The 12,688-nt window shown below is 38.4% G+C and overlaps 1 pseudogene; it reads left to right on the top strand.

Moving 5' to 3' along the window:
• Window positions 1-11,185: 11,185 nt before the first annotated feature.
• On the top strand, window positions 11,186-12,025 carry LOC109456499 (methionine aminopeptidase 1D, mitochondrial; annotated as a pseudogene).
• Window positions 12,026-12,688: the final 663 nt, after the last annotated feature.

The following is a 12,688-nucleotide window of genomic DNA, read 5'->3' as shown; positions in this document are numbered from 1 at the left end:
TTGAATATAAATATAAATTAACAAGTATTTAATGTTCTTTCCAAAAACAGGATCTTAGCCAAGACAGTCCATCAAGCACTCTCATCGAAAGCTGAAAGGCAATAAAATTTCATTCCAGGCTGGAACCAGAGACACAGTCAAAAGTGATGAAGTCATTATCGTTTGCTAGATTAAAAACACTCAGTTTCAATAACAACTCCGACCCAGTTCAGAGTAACAGCTTCAGTCTATCAGAGTAAATATTTTACGTGCCAAAATATGTTGAGTACGCAGTCTGTAACAAATTATGTGTTTAATTAGCGGCATTTTATCAGATGCCTTTACACTGCGGCTCTCTTCTATGTGACATATTTTTGTTCATCTATGGTGAATAAAACAGTCACTGGAAACAATTGCATTCAGAAAATAAAACTATATTTCCAACTTCCAAATTCTTCATCTTAAATCTAAAGATTTTTCTCATAGTGTTTCTTTTTAAAAATAATGTATATCTTATTTTATCATTAAATTTAAATTTAACTTGTTAAGGCTTTAGCTTCATATATCACAACTGACATATGAGGCTGTATTAGAAGGAAACTGACACTTCTGAAACTCCATTACAGACACTTTGCATCGTTATTTTACTTAATCTCCCAATGATGCTACGAGACATGTATATTTAACCACCATATAAAGGAGGAAACCAAGTGTAGGGATCAAGTCCCAGAGAGCAGTTTCCAGGCTCTCGACCTCACGTGGACAGGTGCTGGCTTGGGTAGTAGATGGCCATCAGCTGTGACTGGTTGCCCATCAGCTGTAACCAGTTAGCCATTGGCCACTAATATAACTGCCGTGACTACGCTAGGAGAACCGAGGAGAGTCGTCGGTCGGTTGGCAGAAATGCGGGCGGCAGGTCGCGCGTCCGGTGGGCCCAGCCTCCAGTGAGACCATAGTGGTATGACTCCCCTACCTATGGCTCCATGGGTGTTCCTTTTTGGCCTCACCATATCCTGCGTTCTTGTGCAGGAGAAGGACCAGAGTCCCTACGTTACACATGGTGTCACGAGCAGGATATGGTGATTGCTCCTTTTCAGCCTCCACATCTCCTGTATTCACCTGCCAAGAGCAGGGCCAGAGACCCTGCATGACACCAAGACTCAAAGAACCTAAGAGAATCATCAGCCATGGTTTTCACTAGAGGGGCAGCGGTAGGATTTGAACCCAGGTCTGAGACCCAAGCATGATGCTTTCCAATAGCAACCATAAATCCTTGTGGTATACCATTCAAGGCCTCCAAAGCTGAAAGTGAATTGTTTCCTGTGTAACAAGTGAGAGTTTACAGGCAATATAGACTCACAAAGAATAGGTAAACAGGAGGAAGGTTTAATGCTCCTCTCAGAGGCCTTAGACCCCTACCTACTTCCACCCCACCATAGCCCAAAGGAGATCAAATGGTTACAGCACTTCCCTAGTGATAAGAAGAGTGGGAGCACAGCTCCACAGTGTGCAGGGCTACCCAGGAGTCAGTCAGCATCACCCAACAGGCCAGGAACAATAACTCCCCTATCCAGTTCCAGCACAGGTGACACAATGGATTGGATCCCAGTGTGTGGACCATAATATGTCTGGCTGCCCCAGAGAGCAAGCCTATATGTTTTCCCATTTACAAGTCCTACTTACATGTTTTCCCAAAAATAAGACCTAGCTAGACAATCAGCTCTAATGTGTCTTTTGGAGCAAAACTTAATATAAGACCCAGTATTGTATTATATTATATTATATAGACCCAGTCTTATATTATAGTAAAATAAGACTGGGTACCTTGTTTTCCTGAAAATAAGACGTAGCCAGACCATCAGCTCTAATGCGTCTTTTGGAGCAAAAATTAATATCGTATTATATTATATTATATTATATTATATTATATTATATTATATTATATTATATTAATAAGACCCAGTATTGTATTATATTATATTATATTATATTGTATTATATTATATTATATAGACCCAGTCTTATATTATAGTAAAATAAGACTGGGTACCTTGTTTTCCTGAAAATAAGACGTAGCCAGACCATCAGCTCTAATGCGTCTTTTGGAGCAAAAATTAATATAAGCAATTAATTAATATAATATTATATAAGACCCGGTCTTATAGTAAAATAAGACCAAGTATTATATGTTATGTTATGTTATGTTAGACCTGGTATTATATTATATTATATTAATTATATTACATTACGTTATATTATACCCGGTCTTATATGAGACTCGGTGTTATATTATAGTAAAATAAGACCAGGTCATATATTAATTTTTGCTCCAAAAGACTGATTAGAGCTGATGGTCCTGCTGGGCCTTATTTTTGGGGCAACACAGTAGATGTCTAGCTCTTACCCAGAGCTGCCAGGCTTTCAGAAAATGAGCTTCCCACACACAAACAAGCAACCAAGCCTCAACAGGGACACTGCTAAATGTCAGTCACCCACCTCCTCGGCAAGCGTAGTATTCGGACCTAATTCAAACCTCTATCCCCAATCAAGTTGCCTGCTCTTAAGGTCTACAGACCTCAACAAACTCACCATACAATTTGGTGCCTAAGGAGAAATAGCATCACATTTTCAAATGGCATTTGCTTGGGAGGCCCAGGCTCCCAAAAAATGTGTAGTAGGTGCCATTATCAATATCGTTCAGACCTGGCTCCTTCATGACTCTTTCCAAATGCCCCAGTCCATGCATGTTCTGTTCTCTCAGCTGCTCCCAGAGTTTGAGTTGCTGACTTCGGCAAATGGACCCTTCCTATGTAGGGTGACTCCTGAGCATGCATCCATACTCCTGAAAGTCAGCTGCTACTGCACAGACCTCATTTTTATTCCCAGTAGTCCTTACCACCTGTATGACACAGTAAAGGATAAGACAAATCCTGGCAGGCTGCTTCAGCAGGTCCTCCCAGGATGGCAACACCTAGGTGGAGTGCCCACGGCCAGAATCCAATGTGATGAGTGAGCAGGGTCTGCTCAGTGAGCACATGTGGACCAGACACACTAGGTCGTGGCTTCTACGTGAGCTTGCCAAATTACTGACTTACTGTGGGCTGACAGCGGTTAGAAGTGAATAAGAGAAAGTGGAGAAGATACACGGTGGACAGACAGACAGCATCCATGCAAGCAGTTTTTAAAGAGGCAGAAACGCAAGCAGGTTGGGAGAATAAATGTCACAGGAGCATGCTGTCTTAACTTTATTCATTTTGGCCTAGCAAGTAACACGAGAAAAACAAAACCAGCAGAGTGCTTACCAGTAGTCATCTCTCTGTTTCCATCACTGTTATTTCCCTTTACTGAAAACCGTAAGAATATATCTGCTTTCCTACCTCAGAGAAGCTTGGATATCAGGGTGTGGTTTGCAGTCATTGCCACCAGGGGTCAAGTTACTGCCCCAGAGGGTCACTTACTTCCAGAGCTCACTTTCTAAATATGCTCTCTCTGCACCCACATCCTGTCTCAGGCTCTGCTTTCAGGCGAAGCCAAAATCAGAGGGAAATGAAAGCAGGAGAAATTGCCAAATCATCCAAAAGAGATCAAAGAGAGGCTAATGTGAATAATTCATACACCCTCCGGGATTATCCGCAGGCCCTAAGTATCAATTTGTCAAAAACTATTTGCCGACTGTTGACAGAGTTACTTCATTTCCAGCAACATGTGATTCAATTGAGGAAATTAATAAAACTATTTGTTTAATCAAATAGTGCTAAAGAAACTCCAATGCTGATATTATGCTATCACCGCTAAAGGTGCCAAAGAGATTACGATCATGACACAGGTTATAAAAGTAGCCTAAACTTGTAAAGCTATGCATGATTGGCAATAAAAGTATAGTTGTCATATGTAATTTTTTAAAGGTATATTTTTTAGAGCTATTTTAAGTTCATAGCAAAGTTGAGCAGAAAGTACAGTTGCCATACAGCCCTTACCCTCACCCACACAGTCTCCCCACCAACACCTTGTGCCAGGTGGTACATTCCTTACAATCGATGAACCAACACTGACACATCTGTATCACTCAAAGTCCATATTTAGATTAAGGCGCACTTTTGCTGTTGTACATTCACATTTGCTGTTGTAAATTTCTATTTAAATTTAAATTCCAAAACAGTATATAAAAATGAGCTCTTCCCCACAAGATGTTACAGTACATGCCAAACACACATAGATGGAATACCATTGAGCTAGTTGAAGGTCTTCTGGATAGATATCCAGGAACCCTACACAACCCACCCATTAGGTTAGTTCTTGATCCGTTGCAAAGATGTGTATTAAGATGGGTAAAGAATCAGCTCATTGGGAAATGCAGAACCTTATGGCCATTCCGGGTGACAGACTGAACCATTGCAAATCCTCACACTCTGAATCCACAAACCATTTAAGGACTCTTTGAGAACAGACTGAGTTGACAAACAATCAAGATAGCACCCGCTAAACTGGCAGAATAGTTGTTAGCAGCTTGGAAGAAAAGACAGGAGATAATGATGGAACACTCTTTTAAGAAATGATCCAGCCCTAACGTCCCTGATGCCTGATGAGTGGGAAATCACACAAACTGAGGCCTCTGAGTGGAAGAATGACTCACAAGAGAAAAAATCTGAATGTGAAGTTATTTCAGGAATAACAACAAATTTATTGTGCTCATATTTGCATTTTTATGTATGCATGGTTGTGATACATGTTTTCTCAAACTTGTCTAAATAACTCGAAAACTGCCTTTTTGAAAAGTATGGAATAAAAATCTTAGGGATAAAAAAATTTTAATTTCATTAGTAATATTTTTCTTTTCTTTCTTAGTGATACAATTGAGGGCATCTAAAATTCAATGAAATATGACAAACACAAAATCAGGGGAAGGTCTGGGAGAGCAAAGGTCAGGGAAACCACCACTGGCTGCCAGAGGTCAGAAGGAATCTAAGACCTCTGCTGATGCTCTCAACTACAGGCAACAACAAAGCAAGTAATTTGCAAAAGAATGTCCAGAACTCAAGGCAAAACTCAGACTGCCATTTGCTCTTTACCTGCCCACCTGCTGGCAGAGAATAATTCTTCCTCCTAATTTTCCACATTTGCTATCTCAAGTCAGTGTTTCTCACTAACAAAACCTGACCCAGACCTGTTAGCTAGGAATTCTAGGAAATGTTGTTCCTAGAAACTATGGACAGCATTGTGTCCCCCTCTCAAATTCACATGTGGAAGTCTTAACACACAATGTGATGGTATGTGGAGGCCTTTGGGAGATAATTAGGTTTAAATGAGGTCAATAAGGTGGGCTTCCAGGATGGGATTAGTGCTCTTAGATGAAGACAGCACAGAGCTTGTTTCCTGTCTCTGTCTGCCAGGTGAGGGCATAGTGAAAAGGCAGCAAGCCAGGAAGAGAGCTCTCACCAAAATCTGACGATGCTGGCACCCTTATCTCCAGGCTCCCAGCCTCCAAAACCGAAAAATAAATTTCTGTTGTTTAAACCACCCAGCCTGCAGTATTTTGTTATGGTGGCTCGAGCTGACTAGTACACTCAGCTTCTCCACTAAAATGCTGTCTGCACAGTTGGTTTGAGGATTATGATACATAGGATTATTGTTCTCAATTCTTCACGCACTCCTTTAAAAAGTTACACATCCACACTTTTTCCCATGTGACGTGGCCTCTCACTGTCAGCAGAGTATATATCCCAGCAGTGGGGCTTAGCCATGAGATGTGCATGGGACAATGGAAATTTAGTGCATGTGATACAAGCAGAAGTTTTAAATATGTTTGTGTGGTTTGGCCTTGTCATTTACATTTCTGTGGTGTGCAATAGAAGAGCATGCCCCAGGTAGCTGTTGGCACTGGTGAAGCAGAAGGGAACCCAATCCACAGCCTGGAGCCAAGGCCAGCCTCCTGGAACCCAGCTGAGCCACAGACAACCCACAGACCTGTGAGGAAGAAAATGAACATTTATTATTGTAAATACCCACAATTTTGACATTGTTTGTTATACAGCAAAAATTAATGCAAGTATTAAACATATAGTATCTAAAACAGTGCTTGGCACATACTAACCATAATTATTTCAGGAACTTGTAAATTATATTGCACAATAAAAATGGAAGCAGTAGCAGACCTTCAATATGTAAAAAATGTTACAGTTCTTGATTTTTCTATATCAAATTAAACCTAGGTTGAGTACCAGGCATCAGAGTTGGCAAAAAGTCTAATATCTGTACTTTTTACATCTCCATCCCTTTCTTGCATGATAGAAAACCTCAGGACTTACATAGTTCCAAACAGAGGGGGAGGGCCAGACTCTCAGACAACTTGCAGAAGTAACACTGATTTCAATAAATATTTTGTACCTTTCTGGGACACCTAAGACCTCAAACTATATAAGTGATACATGCTGTCTATATTGCTATATTGCTAGAATCTGAGAGAGTAAATGTCACCCATTTGTCTTAATTTATATTTATATTCCTGATTACTTAAATTAGAATTAGAATCAAGAGGATATTACAGGGCTATTTGGAAGTAATAACGTTGTGGGGTTTTTTCTTTAAAGTGGTCTATCACCATTTTAATTGAATGTATCCTTAAAAATGTAATCAGAGTAGTGTAAAAAGACAGAAGAGGATTTGTCTTAAGTGATATACAATAAGTCTGTGCATGTGCAATGAAGTATACATCAGAATAAGTGTATAGAAAACCATTCAAAAACAGTATCATTTTTGAAGGGCAATTTGGCAGTACTTCTCAAGAACCATAAAGTTTTTACATCCATGGACTTTGTAATATTATTAAAATAAATGTAAACCAATGAATCTAGATAGATAGATAGATAGATAGATAGATAGATAGATAGATAGATAGATGATAGATAGATGATAGATGATGGATAGATAGATTTATAAAGATGTTATACTCATCTCTAGTAGTGAAGAGTAAAAATAACCTAAGAGAGGTTTGGTAAATTTTGGTGTGTAATTTTTTAGAATATTATGCAATGCATTAAAAATAAACACTATAAAACCATAAACAAAAAGAACAAACCAAAAGAAGTGTACACAAAATAATCTAAGGTGGAAAAAATGTGTAGCATAAAAAAAATATTAAGATGGTATGTGGCTAAAGATTGGAAATGGGACACAGACAAAGACCTTGGGTGTGGTATTTTGTATTCTACATTGTATTTCTATTTACACCTTTTGTAAAAATAAAACCATGAGACAAAATTCTACGTTACTTTGTGCTGGAAAAAAAAAAAAATTCGTCCCCCAAACAGTAGCAAAGAACGTGTGGATCCATTTCCAGATTCTACAAGAAAGGTGACCAGGCATTGTTATTGGCTTTCATCCCAACGTCTACCAAAGACACCAAAAAAGGTATGCGAAGTCCCTGGACTTCAGCAGGGACAAGAAGTGGCCCAGTAGAGATTATAGAGAGGATAAAATAGAACAGGTACTATTAGGACAAAGAATACCCACCCACGCCTATAACAACTCAGATTTGGTGCAAGTGATCTCAAAACTAAAGGAAAATCAATGGCAGAAGCCACTGGGAGATGGTGTGAAATTGAGGTAATGACTCTGGAAAGTTGCTGTGCTTAAAGATCACCACCTAAAGCTGCTCTTTCCTGAGGGGCAAAGAGCAAAGCCCTGTCTTGAGGTCTATTTTTAGGGGGAGAAATGATTGACTCACTGCATGGGCCTGTGTACATTAGGGCTCTTGCATACAACCCACTCTCACCCGTGGGCTACCTGAGGTGATGGACACAGGGCTCTGGCCTTGCCCTGTACGTGCTGCTTGACAGATTCAAAAACACTTCCAGAAACACCCCGCAAACTAAAAGGAAAAGATATTTGAGGAATACAACTATCTGGATTTTATATTCCCTCAGAAGCAAAAATATTTAAATGAATAATTTTAAACCAGCTTAATGCAACTTTTTTTTTTTAATGGAAGAATGTATCAATAGGATAAAATAAAACAACACTTTAAGAAGGGTCAATACTTCAGGTACTTTGAAGATTATAATAGTTGAAATAAAGAACACAAAAATAAGATACATTTTAAAAAGGACACCACTGAGAAAAGAAGGGCAAAAAAATGAGAAACATAAAAGAAAAGTCAATAGGAATAAGGAATAGAAACAGATGTGCTAAAATCCAAACCACAGAAAGAGAAGAAATTTTTTTTTAAAGTAGTAAATGTTTGAAGAAATACTGTAGATAAATGTCCCAGATTTTTAAAAAGATAACAGACCTAAGACTGAAAGAATCTATAGAGTGCCAAAAAGGAGAAACAAAGAAAAATCCACACTACATTATACTAGAATTTAAGAACTGGAAGGTAAAGGGAATATTCTAAAAGCTAACAAAAAGTAAAAGCATATCACATCAAAGGAGTAAAATCACAGAGCTCAAAATCAATACCAACTGCAAGAAAACTACGGAAGTAGAATTTCCAAAGTACTGAAGGACAAGAACTTCAAATTGAAGATTTTATATCCAGCCTAAATATTAGTCAAATCTGAAGTCTTGAGAAATATATTCCCAGGTATAAAAGATCTCAGAAGTTTTATCATGCAAAGTGCCAGGTTGAAAACAGATATTCTTAAATAAGAGAACAAATACAAGAGATGCTGTAAGTGATATATGAATAAAAGAGATTAAATATCTTGGTTGCTATCTTAGAGATGGTTGTTATCTTAAAGAGATGGTAAGAAATCTATTATCAAAGTAAAAGAGGAAACATATTCATAATAATCCCTATTTAAAAGCTTAAATACTATCAGTATGTTGAAAATTGAGTTCCACAAGAGATGTAAGAAAACGCTAAAACGGTATTTCTGAAAGTGAGGTCCACCAAGCTGAACTGTTTTCAGTTCTCGACAACAGAAGGATCTTGAACCACAGTGTATATCAACCAGATCACTAACCACACTGCTTAGTTCAGCCGACATGATTTTTACATAAAGACTTTCTGAATGAAGGGAGTAGAGCTTTAATTTGCATTCTGGCATAAGCTCTTTATCTCACTGTGGATCAGCAATAAAAAAAATTCCCAAATCAGCATTTTGAGTAGATACAGCTATCAATTTGAAGGAAGAAGGGAGATGGAGGATGAAAAGAAATAGAAACAGAGAAAAAAATAAACAGAAATAATAAGTTGAGATCTTTAAATGGGTCCAAATATATTAATAATTAGCTTGAAAAAATATGAACTGAACTTTAAAAGATAAGTCACAGTTTGTATTTTATAAAATCTAAAATATGCAGTTTATAAAAGACATACCTAAAGTATAAGGAAAAAAAAGGTTAAAATTAAAAGAATAGAAAATGAAACATGAAGCAAATATAACCAAAAGAAAGTTGTTATAGGTATACTAGTAACAAATAAAATAAATATTAAAGTAAAATGTATTATTAGGAACAGATAATTCAATTCATTACTTAATTCAATTCTCCAAGAAGATGAAGTGATTTTAAATAGGTGGTGACTAATAAAATTGTCTTAAAGTGCATGAAGTAAATTTTATTGGAACTGCAGGGACAGAGTAATATATCTACCATAATAGTGAGAGATGTCAACACATTTCAACACAGTTATTGAAAAGTCAAATAGACAAAAAAGGTGAGCAAAGATATATGAGATCTGAATAACACAACTGAAAAAACCATTGAATTCTGAATCTAACAATTGGAATAAAAATATTGTTCTCAAGTACATATGCATATAATTATGTATAAAAATGTATCACAAATTAGGCCATAAAGAAAATTCAAACAATTTTACAAAAATATGTATGCAATTAAGTCAGACATTAATACAAATATAATTTTTAATTCTCACTTACTTGAATTATTTTTAAAACCTGATAAATAATTCATGGGGTAAAAGGAGATTATAATAGAAAATTTTAAATATCTATAATGGATTTTTTAAAATTTTAAATATATATCAAATTTTACGTGATGCAGCAAAAGCAGTGACCTGAGGGAAATTTATAGCCTAGAGCATGAACATTAAAGAGAAAAAAATGAAAGCCTAAAAATTAATGAATTAATTGCCCATCTTACAACAACAAAAAGACAACAGGATGTAACTAAAGAAAACACAAGATAAGGGATCAAAGAAAACAAAAATAAAATTAGCCCAAAATATTGCTATTTGGAAAAACTAACAAAATAATTAAATTTTGGCAGAATTAATCATGATTAGTAGAGAGATGACAAAATAATTTTATAAATAAAAACAGAGGCAATTACTACAGAAAAAAAAAGGTTAAATTGATTTAAAAAGACTACTAATTTCAAACAAGATTGAGAATCAGGGACCAGATTGATTCACTTGCCAGAAACTTAAAAAAGAAAAATCCAAAATACATGCAACAGTAATTTTTAGATATTGGGCATTAGACGACAACTGACAGTGAGTGATGCCTGAGAGAGGAACAATTTGAGGGGAGTCTCATAATTACCTCAGCTTACTGCTTGGAGAAAGTTTTCAGGCTGTAGTTCAGTAAGCATCTGTAGTATCCCTAACCATTGCTAGTATGGAATGTAAATTAGTGCACCTACTTTGTTAATGAATTTAGAATTGTCTTCTATCTTTGAAGATTTGCATAGCCTGCAGCCTAGCAATTCCACTCCTCGGTATATATCAAGAGAAACTCTACAACAAGATACATGTAAAAGATTGTTCACACTAGCATTGTTCACAATAGCAAAAACCTGGGACTATCAACAAATATCCATCCAGAGAAAACTGAATGAATAAACCATGGTATATACGCGTATACATAGCAGTCAGAACTAATGAATTACAAAGGAATTTGCTGCCTTAAGGATGACTCCTAACAATATATTAGTGTGAAAAAAGGAAGTCCCTAAAGAATAGGCTGAAAATGATACCTTTTATAAGTTAAAATAAGTAAAATAAAAGCTACATAGGAATAAGTTGAAATACAATTAATCTATATAAAAAGGAAAGCAGCTGCTACTTCGGGGGAAGATAGATGTATTTTTCTTTATTCTTCCCATTAAGTAAAACTAAAAACCCTGGATATGGTATGTAAGACATTATATGATACAGTACATCCCCATGACTTACTTATTGTATAACTGGAAAACTTGTACCTTCTGACTCCCTTCACCTATTTCGCCCAAACCCACCCTGGATATGTCTGGTATAGTGGTGACTCATGCCTACACGTGGCACCCAGCAGTCCACCTGCTCATATGCAGAGGTTGTCATAGAACTTTCTTTTTATTACTCAATCATATCTACTTACATAAGTAGTCAAGCAGTCAACAAAGAAGAAATTTCTTTTTCCGGAGACAAAGAGATACTTTACATAGCAGTTTTGCCAGCTGCAGTTTCTTCAGCTCATCCAGTCCTTAAGCACATAAATAAGCCAAATGATGTGACCACAGGCATTGTACCCACCTGGGGAGACAGTTTAGAAGACTAAAGATTAGATTCAAGGACTTTGTTGGGCTTATCATGACCTCCTCCTGGCTGGGAAGAGTTGAAAGGATGACATGACAATTGAAGAGATGGATATTCTTGTTCAGCAGAAATTCATCAGTCATGATGTCTATCCCTCACCCTAGCCTATAAAGGTTTACAAAATCTATACCTCTGTAAACAATATGCTATGTCATGGTATTTCCGACAGTTGACCTCTTCAGGATAGAGATATTATCAACATCGTTGCTATGGTCTATTACAATGGCATTTTTGGTAGACAATGTGGATGAATGTGGTAAAAAGTTAATGGAGGTTGCCAGGTGTGTAGAGATGAATTGCAGCTTGGGGGGGGGGCCCTTCTCAGTAATTGGAAATGCATCCAGCCACAAAACTCATCAGGATGGTTTGCAAGTCTGTCCACATTTGGTGGAATATGGGGGAGGGACGCCTTTGATGGTGTCTGCTGGGTGGACCCAGAAGGCCCTTCATATCCAGCTGTGCAACTGTGGGGGCAGCAGCCTGGAGCAGGGCAGAGGTGCCAGATGCTGATAGCATGGGATGCTTGTCGGTTAGGGACAGGACATCAAGCCCCGCCACGTCTCACCCCAGTCCTTGAAATGTTCTGAGGTAGAGAAGGCATTACCGAGGCCTACAAGGTGAAGGGTCCAGAACACTGACAGAGGCAGGCCCCACACGCCCGCCTGTGGCCAGCAATCAACAGGTCATCATGTCACAGGGTGACAGGGACTCTAAGTGCTGCCAAGGGACCAGGAACTGGATGGGCAGCCAGGAAGGGATTCATGTCCCCAGTGGTGAAGAGTGCAAACTCGGTGACCTACCAGGCCACCTGGGCAGGGCCACGGCCTCCTCTGGTTCTCCATTCATATACATGTGGCTGAAGATGATACAGCTCCTTGGAGAGGGTCCTGGGCAAGACCAAGTCCAATGCCAGGTTGGGACTGGGGCCGGGCTCCAGAGCTGCTGCGGCTGGGGGTAGAAAGCCTGCTGGGCCAGGGCTGGGAGCCGCTGGGGTAGGGGCACAGCTGGGAGGCACATCCAGCTGCTGGAATGCACAGGGCACTAGCTCCAAGGAGAGGAGGCCGCCAGCACCATCTTGGGGATCACCACCAGTCATGCCGCCCTCGCTTAGCGGCCTGATGCACATCTCTCATGCAGGGTCTTCAGTCTTCCCCCCACGTAAGAACACAGGAC

The sequence above is a fragment of the Rhinolophus sinicus genome, linkage group LG01 (assembly GCF_036562045.2).
Source record: "Rhinolophus sinicus isolate RSC01 linkage group LG01, ASM3656204v1, whole genome shotgun sequence".
In the NCBI taxonomy this organism is placed as follows: domain Eukaryota; kingdom Metazoa; phylum Chordata; class Mammalia; order Chiroptera; family Rhinolophidae; genus Rhinolophus; species Rhinolophus sinicus.
Note: the sequence above shows the minus strand (reverse complement) of the source record. Positions and strands in the feature narration are given on the sequence as shown.